General features: G+C 37.8%; 1 protein-coding gene and 1 long non-coding RNA gene across 5 annotated transcripts in view; both read right to left on the minus strand.

Annotated features, from left to right (window-relative positions):
• The window catches only part of KCNIP4 (potassium voltage-gated channel interacting protein 4), a 1,204,862-nt gene that overhangs the window by 443,666 nt on the left and 738,048 nt on the right, over positions 1–23,148 (minus strand). The window lies entirely within an intron of this gene.
• LOC116545339 overlaps positions 14,938–23,148 on the minus strand; it is an 18,201-nt gene continuing 9,990 nt past the window's right edge. The window contains exon 3 of the long non-coding RNA XR_004266280.1: positions 14,938–16,097. This is a non-coding gene — a long non-coding RNA (uncharacterized LOC116545339). The remainder of the gene's footprint in view (positions 16,098–23,148) is intronic.

The following is a 23,148-nucleotide window of genomic DNA, read 5'->3' on the forward strand; positions in this document are numbered from 1 at the left end:
TGTGGAATGGTTCCGTAGAGATAATTGATACATGTGTCATGTGTTCTCTCATTTTTTGTGCTGAGAACGTTTAAAATCTACCCTCAGCAATTTTCAAAACTACATTACTCACTTTAGTCACACTGTTGTACAATAGATGTCCAAGTGATTCCTTCCATCAAATGAAAATGTGTATCCTTTCACTTGCATCTAGCCCACCACCACTCCCACCGCCAGTCCCTGTTAATCACCATTTTACTTCCTACTTCTACACCTTCAATTTTTTTAGATTCCACATATACATGATCTCTTGTGGAACATGTTTTTCTGTGCCTGGCTTACGTCACTTAACATAATGTCCTATGGGTTTATACACTTTGTTGTAAATGACAGAATTTCCTTCTTTTTAAAAGGCCAGATAGTATTCCATTGTCTATATGTACCACATTTTATTTACCCATTCATCTGTTGATGGACACTACAGTTGACTCTGTATCATAGCCATTGTGAATAATGCTGCAATGAACATTAGAGTGCAGGTATCTCTTCAACATACTAATATATTTTCCTTTGGATACATACTCAGAAGTAAAGTTTGCTGGGTCATATGGAATTTCTATTTTTTATTTTTGGAGGAACTTTATACAATTTTCCACACTGGTTGTAATTTTTTTTTTTTTTTGAGACGGAGTCTTCCTCTGTTGGCCAGGATGAAGTGCAGGGGCATGATTTCAGCTCACTGTAACCTCTGCATAATGGCTGTAATTTATATTACCATCAAAAGTGTACTGGGGTCCTTTTTTCCACATAGCTGCCAGCACTTGTCATCTTTTGTCTTTTTGATAACAGCCATTCTAACAGGTGTGAAATGGTATCTCGTTGTTCCCCACATTCTTGTTCCATGATTTCCAAGTGCAGATGTTAACTTTCTGCTCCTTAAACCTTCACAAGCATTCCTCTTGCCTTGGAACTTAATGTTCCTTCTACCTGAGAGTCTCTTCTCTGATCTTTACAATGTGGATTCTCTCTTATCTAGATCTTAGCTCTAATGTCATCTCTTCAGAGATACTCTGGTCACCCTGTCTACAGCAGCCTCTCCTTTCTTCTCCTTTATCAGGCCATTACTCTCTATTCCTTTGCAATAACTGATTTTTCTTATAGTATATCTCACTACCAAAAATTGTCGTTTATTAATTTTATTGTATACTGCTGCTTGTTTTCTTATTTATTGAGAGGCAGTAGAAAGCAGTGATTAAGGGTAAGAATAAACTTCAGAGTCAGCATGGGTTTGAATCCTATCTCTATCAATATGTAGGTGACCATGGCAAGTTACTTAATTTCCCTATGTTTCAATTTTGCCATTAATAAAATTAGATATAGTACCTGCCTAATAGGGTTATTGTGAGAATTAAATGAATCAATCAGAACAAATCACTTAGAACAGTGCCTGAAACATAGCCGCACTAAATAATTATTATTTGTCTCCTATATTAGAATGATAACAGTAAGAATCTTAGCTCTCTAGTTCAAATGCTGAATTGTCTAATATCTAGCATAGTGTTAATAGATAATGGATACTCACTCAATACTGGTTAAGTAAATGTTTTACAGGAGATTGCCTAGAGGAAAATAAATTTTCAGGGGACTAGATCTGAAAAAGCAATTTAAGTCACTGATGAAGAGAAATTCACATTACATAATGATGCGGAGTGATGGGAGGTGTTGTTAGCACAGTTAGCTGTAACCTGGTATTAATGAGGCCAAGGTGATAGGTTTGGCACCTTTGTACGTTCTACTTAGGCTTGTTCTCTACCATGATCATTTGTTCTGCATTTGTACGGCTAGTCAGCTGTCTTATGCATCAATGCCCACAACCAGGAAAACAGAGAACAAAGAAATACATCTATCAATTATGGCTAAGGAAAACCCATCTGAAAATGTTTTCCTGATAAACAGTGGTGATTCTCGGTGTTGTCAATATGACATATTTCAGTGCTAGCTCTCCACTGAGTTCAAACCACCTAGCATAGGTGATCGCATACTAATAATATTTCCAGTGCTTAAACAACCCCCTCTGGAGACTGAAAGTTGGATTTAAACAATTGGGATAAGCATGCCCAACTTCTCTCCCTTCCTGAGATATTTTTGGCTGCCACCAGGTGGTATTAGGTAAGTACTGAACAGGACAATGAAGTTTTATTATATAAAAATTGCCAAGAGTTGCAACAAAATTCCTATGTATAACTTCTACAAACATAACTATTGTGTAAGACAGAATACACTTCACTCTTGGTTTAGGCTTTTAAAACAATGTTTTATATTATCTAATATTCAAATTGTGCACGGGTTTGGGAGAAAACTTCATCTTCCTATGATGAAGGCTTTCATTTTGGGGCAGTTTTTGCCTTAAGCAGGGAAAAAAATCCTCAGTCATGACAATTTCAGGTCTCCAGAGGAAGTCTTCTCATTTTCTCATAGATGCTTACTTGGCATTTTGCCAGGAGTTTGCTTCCCCTCCTTTTCTTTCTTTTTTTTCTTTTTTCTTTCTTTTTTTGAGACAGAGTCTTGCTCTGTCACCAGGTTGGAGTGCAGTGGCGCAATCTCCGCTCACTGCCACCTCCGCCTCCCAAGTTCAAGCAATTCTCCTGCCTCAGCTTCCTGAGTAGTTGGGACTACAGGCGTGCACCACCATACCCAGATAATTTTTGTACTTTTTTAGTAGAGACGGGATTTCACCATGTTGGCCAGGACGGTCTCGATCTCTTGGCCTCGTGATCCACCTGCCTCGGCCTCCCAAAGTGTTGGGATTACAGACGTGAGCCACCATGCCCGCCCCCTCCTTTTCTTCTTTATCTTCTTCTTCTTCCTTTTCTGCTCCTTCCCCTCCTACTGCCCCTCTTCCTCTTCTATTTGTCCTCTTCCTCTTCTTTTTCTTTCTCCTCGCTTTTCTTCCTCCTCCCCCTCTTCTTCTTCTCCCTTTTCTTTTTCCTTCTCCTTCTATTTTCCTTCTCTGCTTCATAGACACATGCTTTTGCCTGTCTTAGTTTATTCGTCTTAGAAAGGGGGATGGAACTATATGGCTAACTAGTTTATTTAAATGTGAAAGCATGTATTTGAGTAAGTAGTCAGTAAAAGATAGCCAATCTTTATCATCATCATTCTAATGGACGTTTGCAACTAATCCTTAGGGTCAAAATTATTCCAGTTCATTTTCTTTGATAGGATTTTTAACCATCTTTTAATCCATTTCCATAAATGACAAATGCATTCACATGAGGCATCTACTGTGCCAGTATACATCTATGTGAAGCATCATCAAAAAAACAATAATTTCCACTGCCTGGGCACAACATTTTTGCCCCCATATCTTAACTAATTGCTTTATTCCTGACCCCTTAACTACATTGTTTCTTGTTCACTGCTGAGCACATCTTGCAAACCAAGGTTGAAACGCAGACCTGCTCTCTATCCTAGAGAGTAACCTTCTTTCTTTAATCTGAAACATAAATAACCTACCTCTGATTTCCAGATGAATAGCTATCTATTTCTATTTGACTTTCTGCTCATATGTCCAATATCCAAGCTTATGTCCTCAATATCCCTTTTACAAAGATTTACCCTCTCTTTACTTTCCCTCTGATTATAATACTATTATAAGAACTTTCTGCTCAGAACTTTTATTATCCTGAAGATAATAGCCAAACTGTCATAAGGAAGCAGCGACTTTGTGAAAGAAATATGTACTTTTCAAAGCTCAACTTTTTGCCCAGAAACACATCTGGCAACACCTACAAATATTGGCAGCTAAGCCTTCTGTTGTGGTCATAGAACTAATTCATTGTATCAGAGAGTCTGTAAAGTTCTCTTATTCTGGGGAAGTAGGTAGGGAAGTCAAGGTGGAGGTGGAATAAGGGAGAGAGACTGCAGATAAAAGAAATTCTCCTGAAGAGTATGTCACCTTTTTAAGCATCTCTAAGTCAAATTGGTGCAGATTCCTAATCTTACTTAAAAATTCAATAATTAAAGAAGGATTTAGATAAATTCAAATAAGCATCACTGATGTACTTAAAGAATACGTACAATTCTCCTCCCTGCTTCCTCAACCCCTTTTTATTTGTTGATTTTTGAGACAGGATCTCACTCAGACTAAAGTGCAGTGATGCAATCACAGCTCACTGCAGCCTTGACCTCCCAGGCTCAAGGAATCCTCTCACCTCAGTTTCCCAAATAGCTGGGACTACAGGCATATACCACCATGCTCAGGTGTTTTTTAAATTTTCTTTTTTAGAGACAGGGTCTTGCTATGTTGCCCAGGCTGATCTTCAACACCTGGGCTCAAGGGATCCCTTGCTCTCACATCCCAGAGTGCTGGGATCACAGGTATGAGACACCACACTCAGCTCAGTCTTTTTATTTAATAGCCCAATTTCACAGGATTTAGAAAAAAAAAGTCACCAAACATTCTATTTTTTGGTAGCATGAGCATTTTGTTTTTCCTGAACTCCATATGTTTGGCTTAAGGCAATGTGGATATTTTCTTATCTCATTTTATTCTGAGTAATATAGCAAGAAGTCATTCATTTATTTTTTTAATCTCTAAAGTATAGCTTAGCTAAAGTCAGTAAAAGTCAAAGTTACCATTCACATAGGTGTACGGTCCATTTCTGACAATCTCAAAACCACGCCATGACACTTAAAAAAAAAAACCTGCTATTTTATAGGTATACTTAAGTTTCTCATTCAAAACTTAGCAAACATGGAACTCAAAGGCAGCTAATCATTTGTGACTGCAGACAGTGGAATTAAAATGGATTTTCTTCTAATGGTAACAAATAAATAACCAGATCATTAATGTTTATTAAGGGCAAAGGGACATTCCAAACACTGTGGCAAACTGGAAAGTATTGTAACCTCTAAGAGTGACACCTGCTCAGTCATCCTCACTAAGATTTCTACCTAATTTATTAAAATTCATTTTTGTTTACTCTATGTATGTATTCTTGCCTTGTGCTAGGAACAGAGGGAAATAAGTGTAAAGGTTAATGGGGTTTTGATTGCTTGAATGGACAGAAGAGAATTGCTTGTCAGGAGCACATTGCCTGTAGGTCAGACTGGTTGCAATAATGCCCTGCAATTTTAGGGCATTTAGATCCTCCTTATTCATTCTCCAGAATCCTCAATTTTTTCTTTTTTTTCTGTAGGTATTTTGCTCTGCCTGCAGATTGTGCACTCTCTATACTGGATACATCTGACAACACATTATTCCTACTGAAATTCACCTGAGAAAAAATGGCAGCAAATACAAAATAACCTTCCAGGCTGGCAAGTAATCAGCATAGGCTCTGTAGCCCAACGGCCCTAGGGCTGAAAACTGTGCATTTTATTAGCCAGATGACTTTGGGAAAGTCACTCAAGTTTTCTGAACTTCAGTTTTTTCATCTGTCAAATGGGTCTAACTACCAAAAATGACAATTGGTGCCAATTCCCAGTTTATCAGGTAGATGTGCTAGCAAAATGAGAAAACTTTTACAAATCATGTAGCACATAGCACATATATATTTACTAATACTACTTCAGTATGTGGAGGAAATGCCTGTCATATTTAATAATTTTTAGTTATTTATGGTCATGAGTTTTGATTATTGACAACATCGCTCCAAAGAGTTCTGTTTTAATTGACTTAACAGATGCTGTGTTATAGAGGAGGATAATTCTGTGTTGGAGTGAAGGAAAAACACAGGGAAAAAGCATATATTCAAAGCAGAAATATCTTGACTAGCCATATCCTGCTTTTTATTCACTTAAACCTCTAAATCCACCGCTACAAGCAACAACAGCCCACCAGTCCCAAAGAGGCAATCGAACAAAGAAAACATTAAATCAAACTTTGGCTTCTCCCCCTTCTCCTCAACTGGCATGAAAAATGCTAAAGGTGATTATAATAATAATATATTTAACATTGCTCATGTTATTTTGTTTCTAAAACATATGGTTTCTTGCTACATGTAGAGAATTGCTAAGACATTCATTTCAGCTCTTGGCAAATGGAACACATGTTGTGTAAACACTACTTTAAATGAATGATTTTTGAAATGATATTTTTAAAAGTATTTCTTGAGAAATGAACTCCCTTTTTTCCATGTGTATTTTGATTTTTTTCTTTTTTGAGTATCATTTCCTCACACAGAATAGCATCCTGAAGGAAACTTTATAGCATAACCATCATGATAATAGATTAATTACTCATACAAGTATTTGTTTAAGGTCTAACATTAACTAGAGGGCGAGATTCTAAGGGCAGGGGTCCTGCTTGTCCACCACCTCATCAGCCAAATTTAGAAAGGAGCTAGGCACATAGTAGAGCCTCAAAAAAAGTTTAGAGCAGCAGAACAGGTTGTGGTGAGGAGATAGCTATAGAGTTAGAAAGTCCTGGGGTTGAATCTGAATAAAACCTTACACTCTTTGCATACTTGGGCAAAATTTCTAAGTTTCCTATTTAATTCTTCCTAGAAAAAGTAAGGAGAATAATATTTATGTTGTGGAGCTATTGTAAAAATAGTAAAATAACAATGTATATAAAGCACATAGAATTATACCTGATGCATTCCAAGTGTTTTATAAATAATCGCTATTTTAGTGACCAGGATTACTGTATGGTGGGTATGTGTAGAATTAATTCTTTAATGTGATGCTGAGGACCAGGCCTTGACTATTGAGTCCTTTTAAAGTCACCTTCTCCCAGTTTCCCATCTGCTTCACAGCTCCATCCATATGCCTTTTTGAAATTTGCATCTACCTCCCAGTCCTTTTTAAACTTCAAGAAAAAGCATCGTATGTCATCAGATGTCAATGAAATGTAATGTTAAAGGCATCTGTATCTCTGTTTAAGACCCCACATCTGTTATCAGTTAATATTTTGAAAGACAAAATATATTCTTACTAGCAGCAGTTTGATTCATCAGTCATATAAAAATGCTTTTCATAAAATTGTGTACAAAACATACTTAAGTTTTAAAAGCCCAATGATAGCTCACTAAGTATAGTGATTTCTTCAACATGATGTTGTCATCTGATAGGTATGTAGGGAAGCAAAGCACACATGTACTTGTTCTGAGAAATAAAAATGGTCCTTCTGAAATTCAATTAACTCAACTTCTCCACTCTCCTCAGTTAAAAGATTTTGTCACTTGAGAGTGAAAAATTATGACCATAGAAATTACATTTTAGTAGTTACTCAGATTTATAAAATCATTTTTCAAATACCAAAGGTCTAGTAAAACATTAATATTCAGGGATTTCACGTTCCCCTTTATTTCTAAAATTTGCATTTTATTTTATGCCTTCAGCTTTTCTAATGAGGATTCAGAACACGTTCATCATCAAACCATTGATGCATCTGGATGTGTACAATTTTGTATTTCAAGTCTATCCCTTATATAGTCGATAACTATTGAAGAAAAACAAAACTAATATAATCTTTGAGAAGAAACAGGATGTTTTCAGAAACGTGAGACAAGAGATCCAAAGATTTCAAAATTTCTGTGGGAGTGTTGATGGCTGTGGCCTTTTCCCATTCCTGAACATTAACTTCTGCATGTTCCAAAGCTGCAGTTCTTGAGGGCTCTTAACTTTTAGTTGATAATACTGTTGTTCTTTCTTTTCCTAAGTATTACTTACTAAACAATCTTGGAGTTCTGATTACAGATCTCTGCGCTATCTTTTAAGTAGCTCTGGGAAACATGAAGCCTCATGTCTTTTCAGCAACATTGATTAATGTGATTTCAAGTATGGAGGAGGGGACTGCTCCTCAAGAATGCTGTGTGTGCTCCACCTCCCTTACATTTCGAACTAAGTACAACTTCTCATTGTTTCTTTTTTGGGGGGCACTGAGGGTGGAAGGGCAACTCCTGTGTACCAGACATGGGATCAGGTGCTGGAGATTCAATGATAAACCAGGAAAGAGAAACAAAACCCAAAAACCAAACTAGAAAGGTTAGCAAACAGTTATCAACCAACATTCTAAACTCTACCGGCTTTAAAGGTAAGTCTAGGGATGCTGTATTTTATTTGCCATCCCTTTAAAAAGGAATTAAAAAATACAAGAAGAAAGAAACTCTAATGGCCAGTAGCCATAAGAATCTATTTACATATTCTTCCACCTCTCAAGTCGCATGCAAATTAATGTATAATTATATTTAGATGGCACAGCTGCTCTGACACTCTGCTCCCAGCTTTTATTTCTGAGTTTCAAAGGTTTCATAAGGAAATCTTGAAAGAAAAAAGTAAATATTTTGAAAAGGAGTTACAATTTGTCAGCAGTAATCCTTCCCTGTATAAGCAAAGAAAGGCAGATCTTGGTAAATCAGAGAATTGTGGCTTTTGAAAATAATAGCATTACCCTGCAATTCAATCTGCTAGCATTATTTTTTCCAAGCAAACCCTCTTTGCATTCAATTTGTCATTTATTACAGTAAGAAGCAAAATGGTCCAAAGAATTGTTTGCAGTAAGCACAGAGATATTCTGAACAAAGGTAGAATTTGATAGCATGTGCAAACACGGGGCAACAAAAAACAACACATTACTTATCCAGCATTCCGAGTCACCTTTTCAGCAGAGAACTTTGTGTATTTGGTAGCAAAGGGAGAAGAAATCATGTTTACTGGAATGTTAAAATATATGATAGTGGGGACATTCTATTTTAAAGAAATATGAGACTGGAATATTGATGATGCCACAAATGAAGGCTGGAAAGAATTCATACATGATCAATTGCCTATAGCGTAATGATGGAAGATAGGCATTGATTTCCTAAACATTTTTATGCTACAATAAAACCCCATACCAAGCCCTGCCCAAGGGTGCCGTATAATCATCAGAGCCCTTTCTGAGTATGTCAGGACAATGTGCCCTAGTGCTGAAAGATGGTGGTTATATGAACAATAGAATGCTCCTTAGCAAAGCAGTGAGGAGCTGAGGTCTGTATTAGCCACTGCCAGTGCACCTAATCATGAATCACAGCTGTGCCACTCTTGGCAAATGAACCATCTCTCACAGATAAGACACATTTTTTTCTGGGATCAGTTTAGTCTCTTAAATGATGTATGAAACCAATTTAAGAAAGGCTGGGGGCCAGGAGCGGTGGTTCACGCCTGTAATCCCAGCACCTTGGGAGGCTAAGGCGGGGGGATCACGAGGTCAAGAGACAGAGACCATCCTGGTCAACATGGTGAAACCCCATCTCTACTAAAACTACAAAAATTAGCTGGGCATGGTGGTGTGCGTCTGTAGTCCCAGCTACTCAGGAGGCTGAGGCAGGAGAATTACTTGAACCCAGGAGGCGGAGGTTGCGGTGAGCTGAGATCACTCCAGCTTGGGTAACAAGAACGAAACTCTGTCTCAAAAAAAAAAAAATGGCTAGGTTATTCCAAATACTATGGCTTTTACTGTTTGTCAGTTTCATTAGTCCCTCCTTGCTGACTATACAAATACATGTAAAGGAGAGGGCCGATGGTTTAAACAAAGTTGGCACACAATGAATGGTAGGAGATCCTTGTTTGTTAGTATTTTGATAACTTTACTTACTACAATAACATGACCTCAACTATGATCAATATGATGTTATGCTTCCAGATAGAGGTCTTGACTCATAACTCTCCCTAGTATTCATCCATTCATATTGTTTTATATAATAATTAACATGAACTGATTTTGAGTCATTTTCTCTAGAAGTATAACTTGTTTGAGACATTTACAAGCAGATATCCAATTATATTCAGAGGTAAAATTTATAACAGTTCAGGAGAGGAGTTTAACTGTCATGTATTCTACCAGCAGGTAATGTCAGCATTTTCTCATAATTAAATGGCTTCATCAAGATACTCTATTGCTTTAATTCTAGGATGCATCAATTTTAGGGCACATTATCAGTTGAGTCTCAATTCTTTTATCCTCTTGAGGAAAACACTCCATTGAAGGTATAGATTAACTATAAATGATATCCTGGTTTAGAAACATTCTAAGATAAACTGCAGTTTTTAAAGTTGAAATTGATAGTAATTTGTGAGCATAAAATAAGTGCACAGAATCTTACATGCTTTATGGTCTTTAATGTTGACTTAAAATTATCCAAAAAATTAACAGAGCCTAATTACTCTCAATTTATTAAGGATAGCTTTTATTTTCAATCCCTCTCCAGTGTTCTCAGGTTTGTCACTTAGCAGTACAATGTCAGGCAGGATACTAACCAGCTTAGGCTCAATCCTCATATCTTTGCAAACATAACTTCCATAACAAAATGTTCCCTAGAGGTTACTTCCAGTATTAAAGCATCTATGTGATTCATTATAAGCATCGAAAAGGCTCACATCTATTATTTTGTTCATTTAAGTGAAGAGGAATACAAAAATTCTTTATTTAAAAATAAAAATAATGGCTGGGCTTGGTGGCTCATGTCTGTAATCCCAGGATTTTGGGAGGCTGAAGCTGTAGATTGCTTCAGCCCCGGGGTTTGAGGCCAGCCTGGGTAATAGCAAAACCCCGTACCATACCCCCATACTCCGCAGCTCTGTCTTTACAAACAAGAAAAAAAATTAGTTGGGTGTGGTGGCACATGCCTGTGGTTCCAGCTACTCAAGAGGTTGAGGCAGGACGGGAACTTGAGCCAGGAGGATGAGGCTGTAGTGAGCAGTGATCGAACGGCTGCTCTCCAGCCTGGGAGACAACAGAACAAGATCTTGGCTAAAAAAAAAAAAAAAAAAAAAAAAAAAAGTCTCTGGCTGTTTGTTTTAGAAGAGTAATAATGAAGACTCATAAATGATCACAGCCTAGGAGGCCCTACAAAATGGCTGCAATTATTCTGCTGATGTTGGACAAGCTATTTTTTAGGATCAATTAGTTAATTGTGTGTTGCTTTAATTACTTACACGCTTTTTAAAGCTTTCTTTGTGTCACAGCTGAGCTCAGGAGAAAGCAAAGCTTGCAGAGCAGTTCTTTAAATGTGGATGTAAAATATACTAATGGATTTACTTGCTAGTTAGCACAGTGTTTTAAATAGGGTCCTCATGCTGAGAAAAATATTTTATCAGAATCTGACTCCGAAGAGTCAAGAATAGGGAGAATCTTCACATGTATCTCATGATGGATAATTTCCGGGTCTGCAAATCTCACTGTAGCATTCAGTATGGATCACATACCGCAATTTTAAAATTTATTTTAAACCTCAAGAAGGGAATGGCAAAGTATTACATGTTTCTTAACATCCACCAAGTCAATTAGCAAAGCAATTCAATCCTTTGAGCTTTTTGTTGTATAAAGGGAAAAGTTTTATGCATGACAATTTGAATGGCTATGCCTAGAATACATAGAAGCACAAAGAAATTTCAAAGAATATGAACAACAGAATGACACTACAGGCAATTTTACAAATTATCAAGTGAGTTTTTTTTTCTTGATTTTCAAGATAGAAAGTATTCCCTACTTTAATTTTTTTCCCCTAATCCTGTTTACTACTGCTAAAAATTTAATTTAAGCACCGATGGTCATGGGGGTAGTGTCAGACGGTTTCATGTGCCAGGTTTGGAAAAAGACTATGCTGCTTCCACTCATTTAGGATAATCAATTGAGGAGAAAAAAATAATTGTGTTTTTCTCAATTGATTATCCAAAATGTTAAATGAAAAATGTTTGCCTATGGTTCTTCTCATGCTTTCGTTTATAACCTGTGACTCCTGCCACCTCCATACACCCTACTAGTCTCTGCATAAAAATGAGGTTTAGTGACCATTGGCTGTCACTTAATATAGGTACTGATGAATGTGTGAAAAATAATAGGTGAAAGAATGAATAAATGAGTAAAGGAATCAACCTATATCTTAACTCAGCCACAAGTAATAAACAATCTCAGGTCCTAATGGTTTCAGTGAAAATCTGTACAAGATCTCTTAACTTTGAATTACTTTCTTAAATTATTAATTTGTCCATAGGTGTGGTCATATTTCGTGGCCATGTTCCTGAGATAGGGCACCTGGAACATGAGTGAAAGTGGCAGTCTTTTTCCAGACCTGGCTCATGAGATCATCTCACACTACCCCCATGAGCTTTGCCTTCCCTTCTCTGCAGCTTGATTATCAATGCCCAAATTGGCTTTAGAGCTCATGCATTAAAGACGGAGGAACATCAGTCAGCCCCAGTTCCTGAATGATAGTATGACGCAGTGAACCCTGCTGGAATTTTGGCCTAAGGAAACAAGGAATCAACAGCTATTATGCTAAGGCACCTGTTATTTCAAGGTTTATTTGTTACAGCAGCCATTTTTTTAACACATGTGCCCGTCCCCCTGCTTTCTTTCACTAAGTTCCCTCCCACCAAAGGGTTTTACTCCTACTGTTCTAAAGGTGTCCTGTGAATTCCTACGCCTGGGTTAGATCTCAGCTCAAGTGTGGCTTCTCAAAGGGAAACTTCTCTTCTTCCCTAATTGAGTCATTTCTCTTCTATGTTCTCCTGGGAATCATATGACCCTACTCCTTAGCACTTGTCCAGGGAATATTCATTACCAAAAATATTCGCTCCCACAAGGTCACTGATATGGTACAGATACCAGTGAATTCAGGAGCTGTGGGCATCACCCAGGAGGCCAGGGCAGCAATGCAGGTGAACACTTATGAAATGCTGCTTAGGACACCCACAGATAACTGAAGGACGTGACTGCCAATGCAATTCAATTGGGAATAAACATGGATTCAAATATTAATACAGATAAAGTCTCATTTATGTCAGCAGGCTTCTAAAGTTTTAGAAAGTTCATGTGACCTAAGTTTGCTGAATAAAATACTTATTGACAATATAGTCATCTATTAAAGAGCTACGAAAAATCTTACAAAATATCTCAGGGCTGATGTTCATTTGTGAGCCCAGGTAGCTCAGATGCACTGCACATTAATTTTAACTGCATGTGTGTTTTTTGCCGTTGGATCTTCAAAAGGCTCTTACTGATTGGATGTGTAGTTGAAAACAGAGGCATTGATAAAAATGGAAACATTCACTGCCATTCAAGAAATCAAAGAAAGGAACCAATAACAAAGTTATATTTTTTGTTTAATTATTTAATTTTATTTTGCTTTTTTGCCTTGAGGCTGATAGTTATTCACTACCTACAAGACAACTGCATTCGCCTTGATTCCAACTAGAACAGCCCCATTGCAGTGCCTCATTAAGAATGCTGTAACTTCTTTCTGCCCCAGTAGACTCTCAGTTCTCCTCTTTGCTGAACCCTGAGGCTACTCATAGGAGTTACACAAGTAAGCCAGCAATGCCCAGCTGGCTGGTTTTTACGGTTTTCGGAGTAAGCATCATTCCTACAAGGAAGCAGTCAGTAACAGTGTTGGGCAACTCAAGTTTCCCAGCTTCTCTTTTTGTTTTTCATATCTTGTTGATCTCTTCCTGCTCATTTCTTACAACAAAAGCTTTGCTCTGGAGGCATGGACCTCTTAAAGAATTTTAGTGTATTTTAATGATTGAAGTAGCATAAATACAGTATTAAGAATTTTCAATTAGTAAAGCAGAAGTTATCATTGGTCCACAAGCTATTTTAGCATTTTAGCTTATTATCACTTAATGATTTCAATGTTTCCTTCCTGGCATGGAGATCATGGTATGTTTCATTTTAATAGAACACATATTTCCTGTTCATAGTACTGATTTAAATTTATCCCTCCTCAATTAAGTCATTCTATCTAATCAGCTTTGGCATGTTTTCCCATAGTAAGCATTCATCCTGTCGCCTTTTTGATGGAGTAGAAACGTACCTTAGTCATTCAGCTTAATAGGACACAACCTCTTTAACACAAAACCATACCATCCCCAGGAAGAACCAGGGATTTTTATCATTTACTTTACACCATGCAGATGCCTCATCTTAGCAAAAATTTCTTGCCTTCGAGGATGTCTTCACCTTTATCTGTGCAGTACTGGCTTCAGGTGTGTGCGACCTGTATAATCACACAGCTCTACATGCTTAGAATGTTCCCACACTTGGTTTAATGTTCTCATATTGCCATCAAGAAATTCTTTAAAAAATATGAATAAGGAAATTATATTTTCATTTTACTCTGGGTCCTTTCTCTAAGCAAATACCTATGCAAGGCAAAGATGTAGATTCAAATTTCATACAACGCTCATTGTTCAGGGAAAACAGGTGTAGTCTTGTCTCTTTATTCAATTTAATATTGAGGTAGAAAATACAGCACATAAAACTTAAGTGTACACTCTGATGAATTTTTACATGCACACACACACACACACACACACACACACACACACACGGTGGTAACCACCAATCATTTTAAGATACAGACATTATCAACCAATCATCTGTCTTCCTCATACTTCTTCCATTCGGTCTCTGCACCTTCTATGGGTAAATATTATGCCGATACATCACCAAATTTTGAATTTAATATAGATGGAATCAAACAATATAGCTTTTTTGTGCTTTTTTTTTTTAGCATTATATCTATGAGATTCATCCATGATCTAACAGAGGCATATTTTTTATAGCTGTATAGCAATCCATTATATGAATATATCACAATTTATCCATTCTATTGCAGTGGGTATCTGGGTTGTTTTTTAATATTTGGTCATTGTAAATATTAACTGTTGTGAACATTCCCGCACATATCTTTTGGTATTTTCTTTTAGGTATATAACTAGAAGTGGAATTGCTAGCTTGGAGTATGTACTTATGTTTAATTTTAGTAGACATCAATAGCGACTTTAGTGCATATTATAGCTTTTTTCCAGCTGTATCCATGCCTTCATCATGTAAAATTTATTTTGACTTCATTATAGCACGTTGGATCGCTTCCAATAGTCCAATAGCTCTTTTAGATGTCACAACCAATTGGGATAAAAAATTTTCTTGATTTTTACAGATTTCATTCCATATTGAAATTTAGAAGATTTACATTAAGTCTAGTTCTGATATTATTTTAGTTTCTATTGATATGCAAATCAGATGCATTTATTGCAAATATACATTAATGGGTATTCATAGAAAGAAAGTCAGAAAATTTCAGCAGAGCTCCAATCCAAATTTCTGGTATATATTAAATGCTTAATGCTTATTCTGTGAATATGTGTTAAACTGTGACTATCCTACCAGTTAGAAACAACAACAACAAAAAATACTCATAATAAGTAACCTATGCTTTTCTGATCATTTTAAATTGTATTTACAGTTCTAGGAATAGCTTAACTTTGGAGTCAGAACTATTATTAAGAGCACAAGTATGAGTGAGTCTCAGTAATAAGTAACAAAACCTAAATATATTGCCAAAATCTTAGAATGAGAAATCACTTCTTTAACAACTTCATTTGAGGAGCCACCATATTCTTGGGAGACATTTTAAAAAGTTGTGTTAACAAGGATATATGGGCTTCTGTAGAGACCATTCTAGCCAAATACACATATACTGTATATATGAGTAATTCTTAGAAAGTACAGGTAAAGATCTGAAATCCAAATTACTGCATGTTGCAGACACTTGTCATTCCAAGAGTAAAAATTTACAATCATATTACTCTCACTTCTAACAATTATTCCAGGAGGACATGTTTTCTAATCTCTCCACGGAGCCCTCCTTCAAATAACAACACAGTTAGAAAAAAATATTACCCCTGAGAGTTTTAACCTCAAGAGCCACTGCTAGCATCAGTGTTCCTGCTGTTTACAATTGATAATCAGAACATAACTTAATTGGGAGGATAAAGGCAAATGGAACTTGGGAAATGATCAGGGTGATATGCAAATGTCTGTTTATTTGGGGTGACCGTATTGAGTGCTGTCTCGCTGTGTTAGACATGATATTGAGCACTGTATAGGCTTTTGGTTTTCTTCCATGTAATCCTCACTGCACATGTATGAGATAGGTGCTACATTGTGCCCTGGAGGAAGGCAGTCTCCTATAGGCAAGTCTTTAGACCTCTTGCTTATCTGTAAAAGTAGGCCTTGAGTCTGGGACACTTCCTTACCAAGATATAGGGTCGTCATGGCCTGCAGTGGACCTACCACCTTGTGTGGAATAACTTTCCCTGTTTTGTTCTGCTTGGGCCTGGGCATCCTGTGGCACCTGGCCAACCCCACTGCTATATCTGTCTGCTTCTGGGAGAGGATGAGGTGCTTCTGCTGCAGCACGGAAAGGGTACCTATAGGCCAATTGTTTCTGCATCAGCTTCCAGGAGGGACCTTCTGGCTATGGGGGACTGACACACAGTACTGACACTGACCTTGCACTGTCCTTTCTCTGTGTAACGAGTAAAGTATTGTGCCGTCTAGTACCTGATTGTGTTGTATTTTCCTTGGTGATTCCAATATTAAAATCCAATAGGCAGAAGTGCTCATATTTCTACTCCTGATATATACAACAGATGCTCCTTCCTCCACAGTCCCTACTTTGCAGAAGAGGAAACTTAGTCAGAGAGTGGTTAAGTGACTTGTCTAAGGTCACCCAGTGAATGAGGGGTTGAGATTCAATAGGCCAGATCTATTTTATTAAAAAAAAAAGGGGGGGGGGGCTTTCCTCCATACTTCTCTCCCAATAAACTTTCATTATGTAATTTACCATTCCAATAAAGAAGGCATGTTGAGTATTCAGATGAGATTGCAGATGCCTGTATAACTATTCATGTGAGCTTCACAAAGCTTTCTGTTTTAGCAACATCTGTTACAGCCCAATATGTTTTAAACTGAGGCACTAGTGTGGCATAAAGCTAACTCAAATCTATTTATTGCTGCAATCAAGATGTTGTCATGCTTTGAGAACATTCAAGTTAAAAGGACAGAAGGCAATGTATAATAAAAGAGAAAGACACAGAAAAAAGGACTGAAAACATGATTAAATGTCAGAGAAGAATTCAGAAGTGGTGCTTATAGAACTCCTAAGTGCTCACACATATTCATTAATCACACCATTGAAGGATACTATGAATGGTGAGCATCTATTGCCCATTTATTAGACTCTTTTTAAAAAGAGTAAAGTGCATTTTGCTTGTATTAAGAAATTAGGCAAATAAATTTTCTTGAAATAGAAACATCTTTTCTGTCATTCAGTAGATGTCACATTCCAATGAATCTTTTCTGAGGTCAATAGTTCTCACTTCATCCCAGGTATCTTCTAAGTAGTAAGATCTATTTCCTCATTATCCTTCACACTCAATAAATAACTACCTATATAAAATGCCTGATGTGTGTGAAGCATCCTTATACATGCTATCAACATCTATATCCCATCACCTGCTATAATTTTATAAGGTAGGTAAAATTTTAAACTTCATTTTAGAAACATGATTTGGAGAAAAGGAAACGCTTATACTCTATTGGTGGGAATGTAAATTAGTTCAGCCCTGATGGAGAGCAGCTGAAGATTTCTCAAAGAATGAAGAGTTTAATTACCATTTGACCAGCAATCCTGTTACTGCATATATACCCAAAGGAAAACAAATCATTCTATCAAAAAGACACTTGAACTCAAATGTCCGTCACAGCTATCTGTAATGTTGGACTGAATAAACAAAAACGTGGAATGTGTACACCATGAAATACTATGCAGCCATACAAAAGCACAAATTCATGTCTTTTGCAGCAACATGGATGCAGTTGCAGGCCATTATTCTAAGTGAACTAATGCAGAAACAGAAAACCAAATACCACATGTTCTTGCTTTAGTGGAAGTTAAACATTGGGTACATTTGGACATAAAAATGGAAACGACAGGCACTGAGGAATACAAACGAGAGAGGTATGAAGCAGGGTAGGAGTTGTAAAGCTACCTCTTGAGTACAATGCTCACATCTTGGGTAACAGGTTCAATTGTACCCCAAACCTCATCACTATGCAATATACCTTTGTAACAAACCTGCACATCTACCCCCAGAATCCAAAATAAAAGTGGAAAAAGAAAGGAAAAAGACATGATTCTTTTTAAGCAATTTGCACAAGGTCCCAGAGCAGTGACAGTTCAGTGTCTGGTGCTCAGATCTGTCTCAGTCTAAGTTCTTGTGTTTACATGGCTTCTATCTTATTCCTTCATGCTCAATGGATCTCTATGCCTCTACTTATAGATCCTATAATGGGCAAGGTGGGTATCCTACCAGCTGTGTCACTCAATCGAAAACAAAGAAGCAGAAACCACAGGGGCTACTAGGCCCACTCCTCACATTTGTGGGGCTTAACAGGAATATATACAGAGTCTCTTGGCCCACGGCCCATTCTCCTCTATTCTCACCTAAGTTCAGTCTTGCATGAATATCTATGGCCACCCTAGGCCATAAGTCCAAGCTCTGTTCACATTGTCCCCAAATAAGCAGTACTTGACTACCCTCCTGAGCTATAACTGTGCACACTTTTGTGGAATTCACAGAAGTTGAACTCACGGAAATGATTCATGCAGGTTCTGAAAAATTGGCTTGTGCCACTTGCATAAGAGATTATGGGATCCTGAGAAGCCACAATGTAGAATAGAAGGTTGCATGTGGGCTCTGGGCAGGCAGGTCTCACCTTGGCCCTATGGGGAACTGCACAGCAGGAAGAGGCTCAGAGTGAACCCTCGAAGTCACAGTGATGGATCTTCAAAAGATATGTATTGACTAGATGATTGGCAGAAAAAAGGGACATTGCAGCAAATGAGATCGTTCCAGGAATCAAAGAAAAGAGTCATAATCATAGTTTTTTAAATGATTTTTCCTTTGAGTTGCTAATTATTCACAATCTACAAGGTAACTTCAGCTTACTCTACTTTGAGTCCAACTGAGAACAGCCAGGTTGCAATGCCTCATTAGGAATGTCGTGATTTCTTTTCTGACTGGGTAGACACACATCTCTAGCGTGTTGAACCTGCTTGTTACCACTAGAGCTCTGCCTCTGAAAGCCAAGGAATTGCCCTGTTCTTGCCCCTACTGGCTCTCACTCTGTGGAGGGCAGGAGCTGCTACTGCAGGGATGCAAGGCAAGGAATCACGCATCCTTCCAAGAACCTTGTATCAGATACAGTGCCCATGACACAACTTCTTATCTATGTCTTCTGAATGTCTTAAAGAATTTTCATAAACTTGAATGATACAAGCAATATGAGGTTAGTGGGAAGTCAGAGGTGGTGGACACATAATTGGTGGTTAAATATATCTCAGTTTTCTGTTTTGGTAATACAAATTATCTAAAGTTTAACTCCCTGGGAGGGCTGCTTCTCTTTTTCCCCTTCTCCATCCCAGAATGGCTTGAGGTAGAGGGAAACATCTATTAGTGTTGCGGATGAAGTGAGGAGGAAACCTGCTTTATGCTCATTCCAGGGCTGGTTGCCATTGCAAAGCATAGTTGTTCTAAACCTCAAATGTGCCCCAGTGAGTATTTGATGAGGGCTAGTGGGCAGGAATCTTTTTTGGATGCTGTCTCCACTCACTTTGAATATACTTCTACTTTGTATTTCCTCCACTCTTCCTATTTTTCTTAAGAGTTCTCTCTTTTTAATACATGTGCTTAGTTTGGTCCAATGAAAGGGGAACGGACTGACTCTGATGACCTGGGCTCACTCCTAGCTTTACCACTTCCCAGCTATAGAATATTGGGAGTCTCTGGACTTCCTTGAGACTTAGTTTCTTTCTCTGAAATACAGGGCATAATGTTTGTCCTTTATACAGGATAGATTTAAAGATCAAAAAGCTATAGTTTTTCGTAGGTTAAAGGATCTCTGTAAATCGTAAAGTGCTTGCAGAATGGTGAAATGGAAATACAGTGGGATTAACATTCAGGTGACCCAGCCTTAAATCCAGCCTCTGCCAATGATTGGTTTTAGATTCCTAATATTTAGAATGACTAGATGACTTTGACTTTCCTTAGAGGTCTAATAATCCATGAAATTAAAATTTCAAGTATTCAAAAACAATTTAAATTCAACCTTTGAGTCAGGAAATGAAAACTGATCTCTTTAGATTTCCAGGTTTTAAATATGATAAAATATACATACGCAGCAGGAAATGTTGGAAATAGATGTTTCACTTGAAATGGGCAGCTTTCTTAGAAACAGAAACATACAGGATCCCTAATCATTTAATTCATTTGTTCAATAAACATTTACTGAGCATCTACTAAGGATGTAGGAATGTTTCTGATATAGTTGGGAGACATAAAAATTAATAAGTTTGGGATCCTTTATATCAAGGGATTTCACATTTATTAATGGAGAGAAGCCCAAGAATATCTTCAATAAGTGGGACTTTCAAAATTGCTACCAGTGAGAGTTATTTTTAAAAGTTCCACTGGGATGTAAGAAAGGAAGGAATTTATTTGCTTTGTGGCAGGCTTAACTGTGAATTTCTGGAAGTTTCAATGAGAAGCTGGTCCATCAAGGATGCAGGGAGGAAGAAGAAGGTGACTGTGCAGTAAATACTGAGTCAAACCTCAATGTTCTATAATTTTCTGAGTGTAATTCCCCAAATGTCCTCTGTTTCTTTCTTTTTCTTTGTCTTTTGTTTTTTTAAGATGGAGTTTCACTCTTGTTGCCCGGTTGGAATACAATGGCATGAACTCAGCTTACCGCAACTTCTGCCTCTTGAGTTCAAGCGATTTTCCTGCTTCAGCCTCCCAAGTACCTGGGAGCACAGGCATGCTCCACCACACCCAACTAATCTTTTTTTTTTTTTTTTTTTTTTGTATTTTTTGTATTTTTAATAGAGACAAGGTTTCTCCATGTTAGTCAGGCTGGTCTTGAACTCCTGACCTCAGGTGACCCACCCACCCTCGGCCTCCCAAAGTGTTGGGATTACAGGCATGAGCCACTGCCTCAGGACAACGTCCTGTATTTCTTCGTGAATGTCCACTTAATTCTTTTCTGAAAGCATCTTCTAAGTTTGGGCATTAATATGTCTCTGTTGACATATATAGGACTTTATCTGGATCTTTATATCTTTTTTGCTCTTTTAGAAAAGTTAATATAGAAAGCTCTGTTATGGTCCCAAAGAATCACATGACAGATGCTTCAGGAAGTGTATGGTCTAGTTGGTGAGATAAAAACCAAGATGGTGATTCTTTGGTATATACCAAATGCTGTGCATGCATGATCCCATTTATCTTTCACAGCTGTGTAAGCCAGCCACTGTGATTAGCCCCATCTTCCAGATGAGGAGCCTGAGTCTTAGAAAGGCTAAATAACGTCTACTAAGAATGTAGCTGGTATATGCTGAGTCTATGTCTCAGGGCTATATTTAACAAATACCTAGATAGAGCTTCTTATGTGCTTTACAAATACTAACTCCTTTGTTTAATCTCTCTAACTAGTCTATGAGTAGGTGCTAGTCTTATAACCATTTTATAGTTGAAGAAATTAAGGAACAGAGACTCAGCAACTTGCCTGAGATCACAGGGTTAGTAAGTGGTACACAGCTGGTGTTTGAAGCCAGGCGCTCTGTCTCCCAGTCCATGCTCCTAACCACTCCATGGGCAGCTTCTCAAATCCAGCTAGATTGGGCTTCAAAGCCATACAGTGAATCACTGTACTAAATGGCCTGTATGTGCTATCACCTGAACAGAAACAACTATAACATTGGTGACATCGAGAGAGCTGCTAATTCAACTGTCTGCGTTCAGGTTCTGCCTCTGTGCTCAGCCGGCCTGCCTCTGTAAGGCACCGACACACACTCCTTCCACCACTGACCTGCACTTTGCCATTCTCATCCTGTGGCTTTAATTAAATGTTAACATTCATTTGCCCTTTTCCATTGTGTTAAAGATAACCTTTGCTTCCTGTCGCGTCTAGATAAGCTTCACTCCATGACAGGTACCAAATAGGTTCATCTTGATATAAAGTAAAGAATGGAGACTCTTTGATCCTCTCTGCTGACATATTTTAAAATGCCAGTATGAATATTTGTTTTATACTTACTTCTTTTACGGAATGTCAGGATAATAAATTATTTCTGGATACTGCAGCAGCTAAAAGGTTCAAGTCCAAATTAGTCAGACTAAGTGGCTTTGACCCTTCCTGAGAGTCAAACAGACTTATGCCTGAGACACTTTCATTTCTAATAGTTGAAAATACATTATGGAGAGAGGTGCTGGTTGGGATTCAGAGGGTCACGATTTGCTGATTTGGAGGAAGGGTAAAAACAGGTTTTCTAGGCCTTAACTCACACATTCACTCTATTGGATGGGGGATGGCTTCTTGCTAAAGTGAGAAGGGCACTAGACTGAAAATCAGGCCTAGATTCCAGTCTCACTTTTGTCGCTGATGTATTATGTGAACTGGAACAGGTCTCTTATTTCTCTGAAACCCAGTTGCTTTATTGCTAGATTTCATCAACACTACATAATTGAAGGATGTTATCTGATTTGCTCATCAGAAAAACCTATGAGATGCAGATTTGTATTCACATTTCACAGAAAAGAAAACTGATCCTTAGAGAAGTTAAGCAATATTCCCAAGGTCATAACACAGCTAGTGAAGGAGGTGGAGTCAGAATTCAATCCTGGGCCTATCCAGTTTATAAATCCATGCTCATAATCATTATAGCGCCATTAATTGCTGGACAGTTCTGCATTTTTATGAATGCACTCACTGTCCCTTTAGAGTTGCTGCATGTATCTCCTAAAAATGTTTTTGGCAGATGATCACTGTCTCTGATAGCCCATTACAGTGATGCCATCTCTAATAGCATTTACTTTCCTAGCCGTGGAAAATTAGTTATCCCCCTGGTTAGTCAGGGTGGTTATTGGCTGTATATATAAAATTCTCTTGAATTTTACAAAAGGAAGACAATTATCTGTGTTTCCCAATTTTGGTACTAGGAGAAATGTTATAATTTTATTTTTATAAGTTATGATATATTAGAAGAAGGATATTTTAAAATGTAAGAGAAAACAAGAGTTAAAGATGAGCTTGGAAAAGAAGAAATGGTAGAAGAGATTACTCTTTGAAATGCAACTGGCTGGGCATGGTGGCTCACGCCTGTAATTCCAGCACTTTGGGACGACGAGGCAGGTAGATCATGAGGTCAAGAGATCAAGACCATCCTGGCCAACATGGTGAAACCCCATCTCTACTGAAAATACAAAAATTAGCTGGGCATGGTGGCACACACCTGTAGTCCCAGATACTTGGGAGGCTGAGGCAGGAGAATTGCTTGA

The sequence above is a fragment of the Sapajus apella genome, unplaced genomic scaffold (assembly GCF_009761245.1).
Source record: "Sapajus apella isolate SASKATOON/1434 unplaced genomic scaffold, GSC_monkey_1.0 scaffold5, whole genome shotgun sequence".
NCBI lineage: Eukaryota > Metazoa > Chordata > Mammalia > Primates > Cebidae > Sapajus > Sapajus apella.